Source organism: Pristiophorus japonicus, chromosome 8, assembly GCF_044704955.1.
Source record: "Pristiophorus japonicus isolate sPriJap1 chromosome 8, sPriJap1.hap1, whole genome shotgun sequence".
Taxonomy (NCBI): Eukaryota; Metazoa; Chordata; class Chondrichthyes; family Pristiophoridae; genus Pristiophorus; species Pristiophorus japonicus.
The window spans coordinates 204,195,313-204,212,547 of NC_091984.1; the positions used below are offsets into that span (position 1 = coordinate 204,195,313).

Sequence of the window (17,235 nt, forward strand, 5' to 3'; positions counted from 1 at the left end):
TAAGATCATGGCTGATCTTATCACGGACTCCGCTCCACTTCCCTGCCCACTCCCCATAACCCTTGATTCCCTTATCATTCAAAAATTTGTCTATCTCCATCTTAAATATATTCAATGATCCAACCTCCACAGCTCTCTGGAGCAGTGATTGATGCACAACCATATGATGTGATCATATGTAACGTCTTCCATTCACATTTATTGCAGTAGTGTTGCTCCTCCTACGTATGCCAGCGCAGCGCAAGCATTCTCATGTCTACCCTTCTGTTCTAATAAGCTCAATTATGTTTTGCAGGTCCCCAGATTCCCAAGGCGCAAAAGGAAGCCGCACCTGTCCCATTGCAGGTGGTCATCACCACGGGTGGAGAGGACACCACTGAAAGGGAAGAGGAGGATGATGGCCCAATTTCATCTGTTGTACCTGCGGCCACATCTTCATCAATAGGCCAAGCTGCTTGCAGCAGGCAACTCCAAGGCATACAGTGCCCACGCCGACCCCACGAAGGTTGAGTCGGCGAGGTAGGCACGTGCTGGCTGCGATGGGCCGATCCTAACGAGGACATGGTCGCACTGTCATGGGAGAGCGTCGACATAGGTCGCGAGCTCCTCCAGGCGATTGTGGGTTGACCAGAAACATTGCCACAAATGTCTGCTCGAGCAACAGAGGGCTTCGAGCGCATAGTTGTGGCAATGGGCCAAATGACCGACGCTGTCTATGCCTTGTGGCATGTGATAGTGTCGGGAGATGGCACTACGCCCCAACCACCCGGACAGATGCGAGACAGGAGGAAGACCCTCCTTCTGGCTCGGAAGACGTTTCTTCTGAAACGTCGTCTCCTCCAGCCACTGAGTCAACGCTGCCAACGTCCGTTGTCCCCCCCCCCCCCCCCCCGGCCCTGCCACAGCAGCAGGCCTTGAGGTCCCCTGCTGCAAGACGTATTGGACCCATTACTCGGGGATTAAAATGGGGAGTTAAGACAAAAGGGGGTAAAGGATCTGGTAGGCTGCAGATCTCCCTTAATGAGCTGGCATATCTCACTGATGACCTTTCGGAATCACAGTCTTTTAAGGCACGTGTTATCGGAGAAGTTCAGGTATGATCGCTTTTCCCTGTAAATGCGTTGGGTGTAATGTCTCCGCCTACACAGCAGTCTGCTATCTCTTTGGGCACACAATGCTCTTCAATATACCTTCTCCCATCTTCAGTCTGCAGCATGTGATTAGTGACCATTACTGGTAGAGAAATTACAGACCCCATCACTATAAATGCCCTAAATTTATCCTCAACAGATACAAATGTGATTAGATGATTGACAACAGTCTAAAAGGCCCTTAAAATCACACTCAAATTGATTCTCCTAATAAGCACTTGTTGAAGCAGCCTTTTAGATGCTCTGACGTTCAAAATGGCGGCTGTAGTGCCGACTTAAGGCCAAGTGAGAGCAGCTTTTCTCCAGCGATCTTGGCGAGCGATCAGCTCGGCGATGTGTAGGCGATATGGTGAAAGTTGCGGTCGCCGATCATCTGGGTGATGGCCTTAGGCTGGCGATGCAGCACATTCATGTGTGTTGAAAGTTGGGCCGGCGATTTAATGGACGATGTTCCGGCCCAACTTTCCACTTTTCAGCAAAAATGGGCGATAGCCTGCTTGGATGGGCGATAGCTTGGCGATCATGGGTGGAAAGTCTAGTTCTTTAATAGGAAACACCTATTTAACCATGTAGACATATTCTCCATCTGTCACAATGTAGTTACATGCTTCCTACCACTGGTAGTGCAAAATGTACATAACGTAGTCATGTTAATTTATTTTTAATGCAGAGACTGTTGGCCCCAGCCTGTGCTTTTCTGTTTTGAACTCTCCACAGATAAATAGCACCTGTGAGAGGTTTCTTTAGAATCAAGGTGGCTGCAAAATGACATGCCTTGCACTGGAAGTTCAGAACTTAAGTCAACCCTTATTCAGACTTGGTAATCCAAAACATGAATTGGACAGTTTCCACAGCACTCTAATGCATTGTTCATGATTGGCCAGCTGTTCACAAAACCTGGAGTGGCGAAACTGTCACTGAGAGATTAGGAGTCTTATTCTTCCCACTTCCAATAACTCTGAAAGCCAATGCTGTAACAGGTAAGGCTATGCCTCAATAGCCACTCGTGATAAAACCTTGCATGTTCTCAAACATTTTGTGGAAAAAATACCTTTTAACTTCGCCCCCCTCCTTTACTTTTCTAGAGATAAACTTGAGTCTATACTCCTTTGTAACTGATTCACCAACTAGTGGAAACACTAGTTCCACTATTCTCTTAAATTGGGTGGTCATTTTGTCAGAGTTCTCATTTCTGTCCTGCAGTAAGGTATCAATGTATTGATACAAAAGGCAAAATATTGCAGATACTGGAAATCGGAACTATAAACAGGAAATGCTGGAAATACTCAGCAGGTCAGACAGCATGTTTCTGCTGAATATTTCCAGAATATTCTGTTTATTTATCAATATATTAATGTTGGGTGTTGATTGGGCTCAGTTGTGATGTTCCCCACAATCATAAACCTGTGATACTGCTTGGGAGGGCGGAGAGATTCACATATAAAGAATGACCACTTGGATGAGATATTATAGGGCTGCTGGCATTGGTAGAACTGTATCCCAGTATAATTCAATGCCTTCGAGAAAAATTGAGGAAATTGAAAAATAATTAATTTTTTTTAATCGACATTAACCGGGTATGGTAACATAGTGATTATGGGACATGACTGGTAGTCCAGAGGTTTGGCCTAATAATCTAGAGAACGTGAGTTCAGATACCACTATTGCAGTTTGAGAATTTGAATTCAGTTTTTTTTTTAAATCTGGAAATGAAAACCTGGTATCAGTAAAAGTGAATATAGAAACTGAACAGCTTTATTAATGTCCTTTGCAACAAAATCAACTTGTATTTATATAGCGCCTTTAATATAGTTAAATGTCCCAAGGCGCTTCACACGGGCGGTATAAAACAAAATTTGACACCAAGCCACAAAAAAGGATATTGGGGTAGATGACCAAAAGCTTGGTCAAAGAGGTAGATTTTAAGGAGCATCTTAAAGGAGGAAAGGGAGGCGGAGAAGGTCAGGGAGGTAATTCCAGAGCTTAGGGCCTTGACGGCTGAAGACATAACCACTAATGGTTGAGCATTTAAAATCAGGGCCGGAATTTTGCCGGCACTCAGAGGCAGGTTCCAGGTGGGTCCACTGTCAAAATAGAAAAGATTGACAGCGGGTCGGCAGCCCACTGTCAACCCACCTCCACGTCCGTTTCCCAAGTGCCAGGTCTGTCAGCGCTTTACAGACCCAACACCAAGGAGGCAATTGTCATTGTTAAGAGCTTGTTGAAAGGCACTTAAACAGCATTTTATCGTGTACTTGCCATTTTTCCAGCTTTTTCACGAGGATCACAACGCTCGGAGATCACGTCCGGTAAGTAGGTCAGGTTTTCAATGATTCTCCGTTTTCTGAATAGGTGACAGCTGCAAAAACTACCGTTTCACAGCTGTTCACTTTCCAATCGTAGAAGTTGGGGCCTTTAGGATTTGGAAGAGACTTTTGAACTTCATGCAGTTGGAAGTGTTTGGAGTAAAGTCTCTATCCACTGTCACCTCCTTGGAACAACCTACCTCATCATTGACAGATTGCTTCTGTCATCTCAACTTCACCTGCCATCTATTCCATCAGCATTGGTGGCCTTGAAAAAAATCTCACCTCGGTCCTCAGAATCCCACCACGATCATTCCCAACACCAACTTCATCAGCACACCAGCAGCACCAACAACACCACCAACCTTCTCCACAATCACCTAATGCTGCACGGGGCATCTGCAGCTGACTGGAATGCCAGGGAGGGCCTCACCCTGGCCACATTTACTTCACTTGACTGTACACCCTGGCTGTCACATGATGCGCCAGGTTGGCACCAACCCACACCAACACCATAAAGCATTCCCGCAATGCCCAAACCATTCCTTTCACACTCATCACCAATGTTGGGGGCAGGATACAGTTATGTCTCACCATTCACTGCAATTCACTAAGCCACTTCCAAAGGTGCACACACATCTGTCCATGAAGGCACAGTGTTGAAAATAAAGATTTTAAAGTTTGACAACACATTAACAGAAATTTTACATGAAAATTAGCTAAAAGACCCAAGTCTCTACCCTTGTGTGGTGTTAGTTGGTATGATTGGACTAGGATGAGTGTGAGGGGTGAGTAGCGAGATGGGGAAGTGATAATATAGATAGTGAGCGAGCGATGGGTGGAATTGCAAGGTAAATTGGTGTGAGTAAGCATGTGCAGGAGTAGGGTAGGAAGGCAAAGTGATGGGGATGTGATGAGAGGCACAGCAGGATGAGGTTGAGTGTGGCTTTGAAGTAACGTTTCATGATCTACTGAGCTCATCGTAAGGTTTGCGCCACTGCAGCCAGGTCCTCTTGACGACATTCCTGCTTGTGCCCTCCTGTGCAATGTGCAACCAGGCTGCGTTGGTGTCCTGGAGAGGTCTCTTCCACCCATTGGAAGGGAAGAGAATCTCCCTCCACGCTGTTACTCCCTCCATAAGCATATGGAGGGAGTCATGGGTGAGCCTGGATGCAGCCGTGCACCTTTGTAGAGTGGTTCAGTGTTTGCAGTACCTCAATGCCGTAGAACACTGACAGCACAACTGTCAAAATAAAGTTGGGCGTGGTCCCTTTAAAGAAATCGACTGATGACACATCATCAAATGCCGTCATCAGACCCGCTTCCTTTTAATTGGTTGGGAACTTCACTGCACGGGCTTAACAAGCCCAATCCGGGGAAAGTCATGGGCAAAGCGGGTATCGAGACAGGAGTGGGGTTGGAACCTGCCACCGACATCGCCCGCCTTGCTCCCGACCTGGTAGGTGAAATTGCAGCCGGGGATACTCAAGATGCTAGAATTTGAGAAGTGTAGATATCTTGGAGGGTTTGGGGCTGGAGGAGATTAGAGATAGGGAGGGGCAAGGCTGTGAAGGGATTTGAAAACAAGGATGAGAATTTTTAAATTGAGGCGTTGCTTAACCGGGAGCCAATGTCAGCGAGCACAGGGGTGATGGATGAACGGGACTTGGTGCGAATTAGGGAAATAAACATACTTCTTCAGACCCATACCAATGTGATTGACTCTTAACTATCTCCCAAGTGACCTCGCAAGCCATTCAGTTAAGGGCAACTCGGGATGGACAATAAATGTCGACTATGCCCACATCCTGATAAAAGAGCCAAGCTCAACATTAAAAATTCCTATCACAGCGCCACCTACTGTAATAACTTATAAAAGTGACACTTTTATAAATGGGATTTTTCACAGGAGCAGGTCAGAATTTGACATGAGTTTTAGTGCATTTGAAATGGAATATTATGATCCACCTTCCATTTTTAATATATAATAGATATTTTGGCTAGAATTGAGCCAAACCAGTTTAGCTACATAAAAGGAAATGGTATAAGCAGTCTTTGTTCATTTGATGTACAAAGAGAAATTAAAAAGTTGCATTCTGAAAGGATGTGATTTATCACAAGGACGTAAGTTAATAGAAGGCCAATCGGCGACATTCATCTGATACGTACAATTGTAGGCATCCCCTTAGTGAATTACATAGAATCATAGATGGTTACAGCACGGAAGAAGGCCATTCGGTTCGTCGATCCCGTGCTGGCTCCTTTGCAAGAGCACTTCAGCTAATCCCACTCCCCTGACCATTCCCCATAGCCCTGCAATTTGTTTCCCTTCAGATACTTATCCAACTCCCTTTTAAAAGTCAGGATTGAGTCTGCCTCCACCACCCTTTCAGGCACTGCATTCCAGATCCTAACCACTCGTTGCGTAAAAAAGTTTTTCCTCACGTCGCCTTTGGTTCTTTTGCCAATCACCTTAAATCTGTGTCCTCTGGTTCTCAACCCTTCCGCCAATGGGAACAGTTTCTATCTACTCTGTCCAGACCCCTCATAATTTTGAACACCTCTATCAAATCTCTTCTCACTCTGCTCTAAGGAGAACAACCCTGGCTGCTCCAGTCTATCCACGTAACTGAAGTCCCTCATCCCTGGAATCATTCTCGTAAATCTTTTCTGCACCCTCTCTAAGGCCTTCACATCCTTCTTAAAGCGCGATGTCCAGAATTGGACGCAATACCCTAGGTGAGGCCGAACCAGTGTTTAATATGGTTCATCACAATTTTCACGCTTTTATACTTTATAACTCTGTTCAGGATCCCGTAAGCTTTTTTTAAACTGCTTTCTCAACCTGCCCTGCCACCTTCAATGATTTGTGCACATATACCCCAAGGTCTCTCTGTTCATGTACCCACTTTAGGATTGTACCCTTTAGTTTATATTTCCTCTCCTCATTCTTTCTACCAAAATGTAGCACGTGGTACTTTTCTGCTTTAAATTTCATCTACCACGTGTCTGCCCATTCTACCAGCCTGTCCATGTCCTCTTGAAATCTATCACTATCCTATCACTGTTCACTATATTTCCAAGTTTTGGTTCATTTGCAAATTTTGAAATTGTGCCCTGTACACACACATCTTAGTCATTAATATATATATCAAAAAAATCAGTGGTCCTAGAACCGACGCCTGGGGTACACCACTATACCTTCCTCCAGTCAGAAAAACAACCGTTCACCAATACTCCCTGCCACTGTCCCTTTTATTCAAGGGGCTTCAACTTTTCTGGCAAGCCTATTATGTGGCACATTGACGAATGCCTTTTGGAAATCCATATACACCATGTCAACCACATTGCCCTCATCAACCCTTTCTATTACCTCATCAAAAAACTTGATTGTTAGTTAAACACGATTTATCTTTAACAAATCCGTGCCTGCTTTCCTTAATTAATCCACACTTGTCTAAGTGACTGTTAATTTTGTCCCTGATTATTATTTATAAAAGCTTCCTCACTACAGAGGTTAAACTGGCCTGTAGTTGCTGGGTTTAGCTTTACACCATTTTTTGAACAAGGGTGTAACATTTGCAATTCTCCAGTCCTCTGGTACCACCCCCATTTCTAAGGAGGATTTAAAGATTATGGCCAATACCTTTTCGATCTCTTCCTTCGCTTCCCTCAGCATCCTAGGACGCATCCCATCTAGTCCTGGTGACTTATCTACTTTAAGTGCAGCCAACCTTTCTAATACCTCTATCAATTTTTACCCCATCCAGTATCTCCTCTACCTCCTCTACTATGTCTATGACAGCATCTTCTTCCTTGGTGAAAACAGATGCAAAGTACACATTTAGCACTCAGCCATACCCTCTGCCTCGACGCGTAGGTCTCCTTTTTTTTGTCCCTAATCAGCCCCACTTTTAATGTTAGCTGCCATTCTATTCTCATAGCCTCCCTTTGCCCCTATTTTATTTTTCACTTCTCCTCTGAACTTACTATATTTAGCCTGATTCTCATATATTCATCGCCATTGCCTGAGCTCATCCACTGCTGAAGCCCTCATCCACGCTTTTGTTACCTCCAGACGACTATTCCTGGCTGGCCTCCCACATTTTACCGTTTGTAAACTAGATGTAATCCAAAACTCAGCTGCCCGTGTCCTAACTCGCACCAAGTCCCACTCGCCCATCACCCCTGTGTTCGTTGACCTACATTGGCTGCCAGTTAAGCAACACCTCAATTTCAAAATTGTCATCCTTGTTTTCAAATCCCTCCATGGCCTTGCCCCTCCCTATCTCAGTAATCTCCTCCAGCCCCCCCCTGGAGATGTCCGCTCCTCTAATTCTGCCTTCTTGAGTATCCCTGATTCTAATCACTCAACCATTGGTGGCCATGCCTTTTGTTGCCAAGGCCCTAAGCTCTGGAATTCCCTGCCTAAACCTCGCCACCTCTTTCTCCTCCTTTTAAGATGCTCCTTAAAACCTATCTCTTTGACCAAGCTTTTGGTCACCTGCCCTAATTTCTCCTTATGTGGCTTGGTGTCAATTTTTTTGTCTCATAATACTCCTGTGAAGCACCTTGGGATGTTTCACTATGTTAATAGCACTATATAAATACAAGTTGTTGTTGTTGTTCTCGACCTGACATCTGTCATACGCGCATATATTCATTTCTAAATGTATTCTTTTTATTCAACCCTTCACTGACACTGCTTAATAAACTTAATATTTAATTGTACCATGGATGTTAAAGTGAGGACCTGCTTGATGTCTTCAATTAATGTATGAAGATTGAAATTGCCCTTTTAACACTGAGCTGTATTGCCCTTAATTTTAATCCAGTTTATTTTTATTTTATTGATTTTGTTCTTGGCCATGCTATCGTCTATGGTGGATTGTTAAAAGGTTCATACCAGTCAGATCAATAACTGATTGATTAGTTTCAAAACCCATTGTGACAGCTTATTCTGGGAGATAATGATGACACAAAATCACAAATGATTAAAGATGGCCATTCAAAATTAGATGCCTAAATTCTTAATCACACCGTCTGGTATCATTTCAGGCCTGGAAAACATGTGCATAATGTACTTACCACAGAAAAGTTCCCTATCACACTAGTTGTAAGAGGTTTCAATATGCAAATCAGTTCCATGTTACAAATAATGTTCTTGTTTAATATCAAATCTTGTTTATGGATGAACTTATTCTGAGGCATGGTCAAAAGTACAAGGTGCTTTAGGCTGCCTGTGCACAACAATGAATTTATAATATATGGCGTGGCTGTTCCTCCGTGGGCAAAGCCTGGAACTTTATGTTGCGCCTATTTTGCGAATATCAAGTTACGCCCAAATACGCTCAAACTCAAAATGGGCGTAAATCAGTGCAAAACAATGTAAACAATCGGGGCCCACGAAAAGCACTGAACCTACACCATATTTCTAACAAGTATGAAAATTTAAGTTTCAACTCATTTAACCATCATTTGTGCACATCAGGCACAAAATGTTTAAAAATTTGCAATCGATGAAGCTTTTACATTTTTTGTGTGTTTTATACTTATGCCATAAGAATACATTAAAAGGAACAGAAAATACAGAACAGATCTCATTGAGGATCTATATATTTTTTTAAACCCTCAAAAAATTGCAATGAAACACCAGAAGAATTATTTTCTTTCCTACTGAGCCTGAAAATCTGATCACAATGTTAAACCTCTGAACAAGCGCGATTGAAGGATATTCATATTTGAGAGTTGGGGGCGTGGTCAGTTTTGTGGACAAAGATTGCTTTAGAGGGTTTAATAGGGATGAATAGGGGACTTGGATGTATTGTAGTTACATGCAATCTAGGCACAAATATGGAGGCAACTCCAGGCCATTTATGATAAATCCCCACCGTAAACAGCTTTTGTTTACTTGGGTCAAGAGCACGATAATTAATTTGTACAATTTAAACCACTGTAATAATGTTGACTTTGCAATGCATATGGTGAACCTGAACAAAATGAATTAGGTATGAATGTGGAAACTGTGTATGCCCTTGTAAAACTGATTTATTTATGCGAACTTTGCCTCTAGGTTCTTATCACATTGCGTGTGTTGGTAAGATCAGAAAAACGTGTAGGACTTGTTAGACTACTTGCTTTCATTTTGCAATAGGTGTCACTGGCTTGTAAGTGGTTTCCCTTGGGTGTTTTCGACCCCCCCCTACATTACAATAGTTCTAGACCTGGGATTGATTACTGTGCTGAACAGATGAATGAGTCATGGACCAATACCTCAGTCTCAACAGTCAATGCTTTATTAAAGCTACCTCAACACAGCAAAACTACGAGTAAATACAGTGACGATGTAGTACAATCCAATACCCTGGTGTGTCTAAACCGCCCCTCTTGCGAAGTACCCAACGTATAAACCCTCTGCTCAGATCCACAATCGACCCCCAAATCTGTACCGACCGGCTGGGCATACCCCTATGGTCCTTGCAGCAAAATCTCCCCACTAAAACCCTTCTAAGGCTTGGTTGGGAGAACACACACCACCTCACACAGTGACTGTGATCTTAAAGATGCGTGGGCAGGGATGATGCTCACCAATTCGTTGGCTTACTTGTTGCTTCTCCTGGTTCCGTACTGTTTATAATTTCTTCTATCTGTCCCACATGGAGTGTTCGGTCCTTGTAGAGGTGAAGCAAGAGAGAGAGAGCTATGGCCATGTGGCCACCTTTTATATCCAAAGTCTGTTTGCCTTTTCTGGCCCAATAAAGTTTTCCTTGTTTTGAGGCTTCTGTCTGAGTGGCCCATGTGTATTCCAGTGATGGCCGGTCTGGGGCTTAATGGCTTTCTATTGTTCTGGTTTCCCGCCTCGCGGAGTTATCTCATTCCAGGTAATGGCTTGATCACTCACCAGTTCACATTATTTAAAATTGGACCCTCCACCTTTGCCCATTACCTGTGATGCGTTGCCTTCACTTGGCCTTTGTAACTTCCCAGACCACCTCCACTCATCAGATGTGGATTTTGAGTACAACATGGAAAAGTACCTGGGTCCCTCCCACAACAGGCTGTCAGCTTTTTCTGCAGTGAGAAATATTAAAATGCAATGTCCAGATATCCAACAATCTTTGGGGAGCCGATGCTTACAGGCTTATCTTTATATTGCTGCATTAGACATCTAGAATTCTATCTGATTTTACACTAAGTTTGTCCCAATCATATTTTCATTGTATTGTGTTTCATTCCAAACTCCAATAAAAATAAAACTTAATCTACATTGTGATATGTATATTAGTTAGGTTAAAATGAGCCTTAAACAGCATAGTCACTGTTGAACAACTGTTTAATGAAAAACTAATTTTATCTTTGTGGACTGTCAAATCTTTCCTTGAATACGATTACGAATTACATAGTTTTAACAATTTTTTTTAAAGTTTATTTATATTTCAGCTTCAACCTTAATCCTGTGTGTATATCCCAATCTTTATTTTGCTCTCTAAAATTTATAAAAAGTAAATTAAAATCTGCATTTTACCTTTAGGTTTGCTGTTTGTGAGAATCCTTTACTGTGATTGGCTGCTCAGTCTGCTTGATGATATCATTGTGGCTGGATGCTGGAGATTCACTTGATTTGGTACCAGATTCAAACAAAGGTCGGGAGAGATGAAATTCACACCAGAGATCACTAGATCTTTGTGGGAAGCTTTCTTTGAGATCAGGGACGAGCAGTGTCGCTTTGCCGTTGATTGAAAATTCTGGGTCCATTCTAAATCCAATTTGAATTATGAGCAGTTGGATGGCCAGATACATGTGTTCCCTGGATCACCGTGTCTTTCGAAGTTGACCACTCTCGCCACAACCAGAGCTTATTAGCCACTGTCGGATTACAGTAAGGACAGGTGGTGATGTCTGCTACATTCATATGGAGAAGAAAGGAAATTGCTCTGGCCAATAACACTTTGCATTCTTGTGAAAATATTTTCCCAATTTTTTCTTTCCTGCTTCCCTAATTGTTTTATTTTGCATTCGCCATCTATTTGTTACTGAAATTCAATTAAAAATATCAATACTAATATAATAATTAAACACGGAAGAGCAGAGCAACAATTTGTTCGAGTATCTTCTTAGGCGGTCCCTCATATCGAGGATGACTTGCTTCCACACCAAAAAGGGATGAGTTCACAGGTGTTTCAATGAAGGACCTGACATTCCAGGTCCAGAACTACATATTGAAGGGTGGAAGATGCCTGTGCGTGGATTTCTTTTAACATGTGGTGGCCGTTGCACACCAGCTACAACACAGGCTTGACAGAGCTAGGTCCTGTTCCAGTGGCAAGGATTAACCAAGACGACTAGAGACCAGCTCTGCTGCACGGACCTAGTACCACACATATCGCAGTGTGGGCTGGCCCGTGCTGCCCCTGGGTCCACGCCCAAGTATAAAAATTATAACATGAGATTTCAAACGTTCTTATTGGCTGAATGTTTTGCGCAGACCTAAGAATAATCTTTGATACTTTCAGAAATCTGTGGCTCTAATGAACCCCGAGCCTACCCTCTGGGTACCTGTGATCATTGCTCTTTATCCAATGTCGATTCCCTACTCCCCGTCACCTAAGGGCTAAATCCTGCTGCTTCTTTACCCAGTACCTATACCCTGCACTTGATTCAGTCAGTATTTACACCAACTCTGATGTTACTCAAAGCCCACGCTCTCCCATTACATATTCCCTTTTTCCCAATGCACTTGCTTTGTTGTCACTCCTTCCTGCGTCCTTTAACCAGTATTTGTTTTTAATTTCAAAAACATACTTTATTCATAAAAATTTGTTAAATTACATTTCAATACTTGTCAACATACATTACAATACAATCCACAAATCACATATAACATTGTACAAATTAAATGCAGTACATGGTACTCAATTTACAGGAAAGTTTACATATGCATTTTCATTTGAAGATTTTCTGGTACATGCATTCCAAGGAGTATATTGACTGCAAAGTGCCCACACTGTGTTTGCTCTGCAATGCCTTTCGCCGCTGAGCCGAGCCCGGGCCGCCCCGAGCCTCCGCGTGTGGGAGGCGGGCCCTGACGTCAGTTGGCGCGGCCGCTCGCTCGCTCGCTCGGGTTGGGCTCAGAGGGAGCGGAGAGGTCGGACCAGGAATCGGCGTCAAACTTACCGCCGCTGGAGGTGAGTGTTTAGTTGGAGCCTTGCGAAGGCGAGCGATCCCGGTTATCGGCTGTGGGCGAGCAGCCAGCCTAGCGCTGGCGGATGGTGTATGCGGTGCGCGGGGAGAGACTGTCGCCGGGCCTCGGCTCGCTGGCTAGGCCTGAGAGGAAAGGAACCGTGGGTGGAAACTGGAAATATCGCTGCAGTTGGTGTTGAGAGCGGGGCGGTAATGTTTTAATGTGAGCTGTGAAATTTGTGAGTAAATGATGAGGGAGATTCGAGCGAGGGAGCCGCTTCCAGTCCCGGTAATGTTTGACTTTTTGAGTTGAAGCAACCGCGATCGCTTCCAAGTCACCAAACCGCCCGCTCCACTCTCCCTCTCCCTTGTTCCCCAGTTATTTGTAGACATTTGATTTTTAGCAGGGATTTTTTTTTTAAGTATACACTTTGTTTGGTGTTTATCTCCAGTGATTTTTGTCTGTCAGATGATCTGGGAATGTGTCACCTTACACACAAGTGCTTCTTTGACTTCAGTTCCTGTCGGCTTCTGCTCTGGTACTTTTCTTTTTGAAGTATCCACCGAAGCTTTCGAAATTCATAAAATAACTTGCGTTATGACACGTTTCAAAACCATATCCACCAAATCAGATATTTAGTTGCATATCCAAGCTGCGTTGTGTATTTCCGAGACCGTTTAATGCTTTTGGCACTTCTCAAGAAGTGCGCCGTATTTAAATCAGATTTATTTTAAGATTGCATAATATAGAAGGTAAGTGGATTAAGAGGCAAAAACACATGGCTCATGTGATCTCCTGGACTGGTTTTGACCAGCTGGTGGTCTTCTGCCTCTTATTTTCGTCTGTTTGTAAGGGCAGTTTTGGATTGTTTACAGCTGCAGTTACCTCAAGTTTAAAACAAAACCCCTGCCGAAGTCTATTATTGACTATTAAAGAAGATCCACATGTGCAGAGATATTGTGAGTTAATTGAATTCTGCGCAATTATCACGATTATTTTCTGATTATTAGTATAAAGTTTATCAATGTTACAAAATAAAATCATGATTTTAAAGGATACTTTACAGCTAGTTCTAAATATGAAATTTTAGTCACAATTTTAAGCTTTAAAAATGAGATAAAACACATACTCTTGTGGTGAGAATGGCAAAACAGGTTATTCTCATAGAATTCCTAAATTGGTGGGTGTGTGTATTGGAGCTGCCAAGTGGAAATGAGGTGGTTCCTTAGAGGGAGATCAGTAAAAACAAGTCTTCAATTTACACTGCCTTTGTACATATTCTAGCAAGGTGGGATCAGCATGTATTTAGAATGAATGACTGTCATCTTTTCTAAGATGGTACAAGGTGTGGGAGAGTAGCTAGATGAGTAACCTTTTATGTAAAAGAGATATAAACAGAATATGCTGGAAATACTCAGCAGGTCAGGCAGCATCTGTGGGGAAAGAAACAGAATTAATGAGCCAAAAATTGCAGTCAGAAGCTTCCGACCAATTTTTTTTAAATGAAAGTATCTGGTGATCCCGGAGCAAGGAATACTTGCACTCCGAGGCCTAGATGCGAAGCCCAGTGCAGAGGCCCACGTATTCCAGGAACGTATGCGCATCCTGGGATCACGTGGGCCTGGATCACCAATCACAATGTAGTACAGTATTCTCATTCATAGTATTAGGAGCTCCGAGCTCCCATTACTATCAATGAGGATACCCCTAAAATCCAAATAAAACACAAACATGTTTAAAAAAAACACGAATAGAAATTGCATTAAGTTAAATGTTTTAGAGAAAAACAATTTTTGAAATTAAAAAACAAATGTTTTAAGTTTAAAAAAAAATAAACTTAGGTTTTTAATATAAAAATAAGTAATAACATTTATTTTTTCTATCTATTAAAATTCTTGCTGGTAAAAGCAGGCCTTGTGCTTTTACCAGGCGTAAGAGTTTGAAGGGCCCTCGTTGGGCAAATAGCCCAAATCTCTGCCCACGAAGGCCCTTCTCCCGGGGATGTGTGCGATCTGTCAAGACATTTTGACAGATCGCAAGTGCCGGGTTCAGGCGCATGTGCTTCACGTGCCTAAACCCGGAGCTTGTGGGGCCCCTTCGGATGCATGTGCACATCGTACACGCCCAGAGAGGTTGCAATTTCAGTGCCAATGTTTCTGGTCTGTGACCTTTCGTCAAAATCAAAAGAGACCTATCATAACTGAGGTGGAACTATCTGGTCTGAGTATTTATAAGATGGAAACTCTGGATAGGGAAGAGACACATGAGGGGAAAGAACGAGCTATGGACATGTGCAATAGACCATCAGGATTTGAAAAGGAATAAAAAGCTTGGATTTATATAGTGTCTTTCAAGAAGTCTGAATGTCCCAAAGCCCATTATAGTCAATGAAGGCCATCTGGTGTAGTCACTTGTTTAATGTAGGAATTGACCAATAAATTTATAGTGAAATAACAGCTGCAGTTGCCAAGGGTGATTTCAGTCTACCAGGGATACATTGGGAAATCTATAAAGGATGCAGTAGGAGTAAAAACATGATACTGTACACCATATTGGGTTGTTATATGGAACTGTTATTTGATGGGGGGTGTGGTGGTGGTGAAGAGGTACTAAAAGAAATAGAAATGTCAAATAGGAGGCCAGTGATAGGCTGAGAAAGTTAAAGGAAGACAAAGACAAGGTACCAGGCAACTGCAGAAGTGGACTTCTTATAATGATAATTAAAGAAGGAGCTACTGAAATTGGTCATTTATTTGCCATTATCTTTAGGGAATCATTTAGCAACAACAAGTATTTATATAGCGTCTTTAATGTAGTGGAACATCCCAAGGCGCTTCACAGGAGTATTATGAGGTAAAACATTTGACACGAGCCGTATAAGTAGAAATTAGCGCAGGTGACCAAAAATTTGTTTTAAGGAGCGTCTTGAAGGAGGAAAGAGAGGTTTAGGCAGTGAGTTCCAGAGCTTGGGGCCTAGGCAACAGAAGGCATGGCCATCAATGGTTGAGCGATTATAATCAGGAATGCTCAGAGGGCAGAATTAGAAGTGAGCAGACATCTCTGTGGGGGATTGGGGGGGGTGGTGGTTGTGGGGCTGGAGGAGATTACAGAGATAGGGAGGGGCGAGGCTATGGAGGGATTTGAAAATAAGGATGAGAATTTTGAAATTGAGGTGTTGCTTAACTGGAAGCCAATGTAGGTCAGCGAGCAAAGGAGCACAAGTGAAAACAGGAATAATGTCCATGGTTTGAACAGTAGCTAACACCAACCTTTAAAAAGGGACACCGGGACAACATAAAACTTCTGGCTACTGAGCCTAATATCGCTTGTGGATAAAGTATCAGAACGCTTTTAAAAGAAGTTCTAAACATTCAGATAGTTAAGTTATAAGAGGAAATCATCACTAAGGAAATGATGGTCCTTGTTGACGTCGGAAATTCTGTAATCGTGATATGTTTAGATTTCAGCAAGGCTTTTATTACTGTGCCGCACACAACTATTCTGCAAGATAGGAATATGTGGGAGAGGAGCCAAGCTTCTGAACTGAAATGAAACTAGTGAAAGCAAAGTGTAGTTGACATGGCAAGTGGTCTTTAACAGGGTACCAAAGGATCTGTGCCGCAGCCATTGCTGCTCACAATGATTAGCAGATGGAGACAGAAGCAATGCTGGTTAAGTTTGCAAGTGACACCAAAAATGGGGGAAGGGTGTTTAAAAAAAATATGGTAGAGATAAATTTGGTTGCTGATAGAAGCAAAGATAGAAGTAGCAGAGGCATTGGTCACAATCCTGCAATCCTCATTAGATACAGGAGTAATGCCGGAGGGTTACTAATGTTATACCACTATTCAAGAAAGGTGAAGGGGATGAACCAGGATACCTAGTCCAGTCAGCCTAACATAGGTGGTGGGGAAGTTACTGGAAACCATTATTGGGGACAAAATAAACTTTCATTTAGAATGGCATGGGTTAGTCAAGGGGAACCAACGTGGATTTGCTAAAAGCAAATCGTGTCTGACTAACTTGATAGAATTCTTTGATGAGTAACAGAGAAGGTCGATCAAAATAGTACAGTAGATGTTGTATATATGGACTTTCGGAAGGCATTCGCCAAAGTGCCTCAGAAGGCATGTTTTAAGCCCATGGAATTAAGAGGAAAGTGACAGTATGGATACGGAATAGGTTCAGTGACAGGAAGCAGAGGGTGGTGCTGGATGGATGTTTTTCAGACTGGGAGGTGCGTTGCAGTGGTATCTCTCAAGGATAGGTTTTGGGCCCATTTTCAATTTTTATAAATGACCTAGACTCGGGTGTAGGGAGCAAATTATAATTTTTGCAGATGATACGAAACTTAGCAACATAGTAGATAGTAATGAAGATAGCTATAGATTTCAGGATGACATAGACAGGATAGTGAAATGGCCATGACATGGTACGATTTTGAAAAGTGTAGATGAGCAGAGAGACCTTGATGTCGATATACACAAATCTTTAAAGGTGGCAGGGCGTGTTCATAAGATGGTTAAAAAAGCAAACTTTTTGTTAAAAAAGGTCACTTGATAGAGGTATAGAATATAAAAGAACTTTATAAATCACT

At 42.7% G+C, this 17,235-nt stretch overlaps 1 protein-coding gene across 5 annotated transcripts in view; it reads left to right on the top strand.

The window, feature by feature from the left end:
* The first annotated feature begins 12,476 nt into the window (after nucleotides 1-12,476).
* The window catches only part of clip1a (CAP-GLY domain containing linker protein 1a), a 207,272-nt gene continuing 202,513 nt past the window's right edge, over nucleotides 12,477-17,235 (top strand). For 2 of the 5 annotated variants that reach the window (XM_070887798.1, XM_070887801.1), the window contains exon 1: nucleotides 12,477-12,642. The gene's annotated coding sequence lies outside the window, so the exon portion shown is untranslated. Of the gene's footprint in view, nucleotides 12,643-12,668; nucleotides 12,861-17,235 lie in introns of those variants that run through there. The other 3 variants (XM_070887802.1, XM_070887803.1, XM_070887800.1) reach the window with 3 other exon arrangements.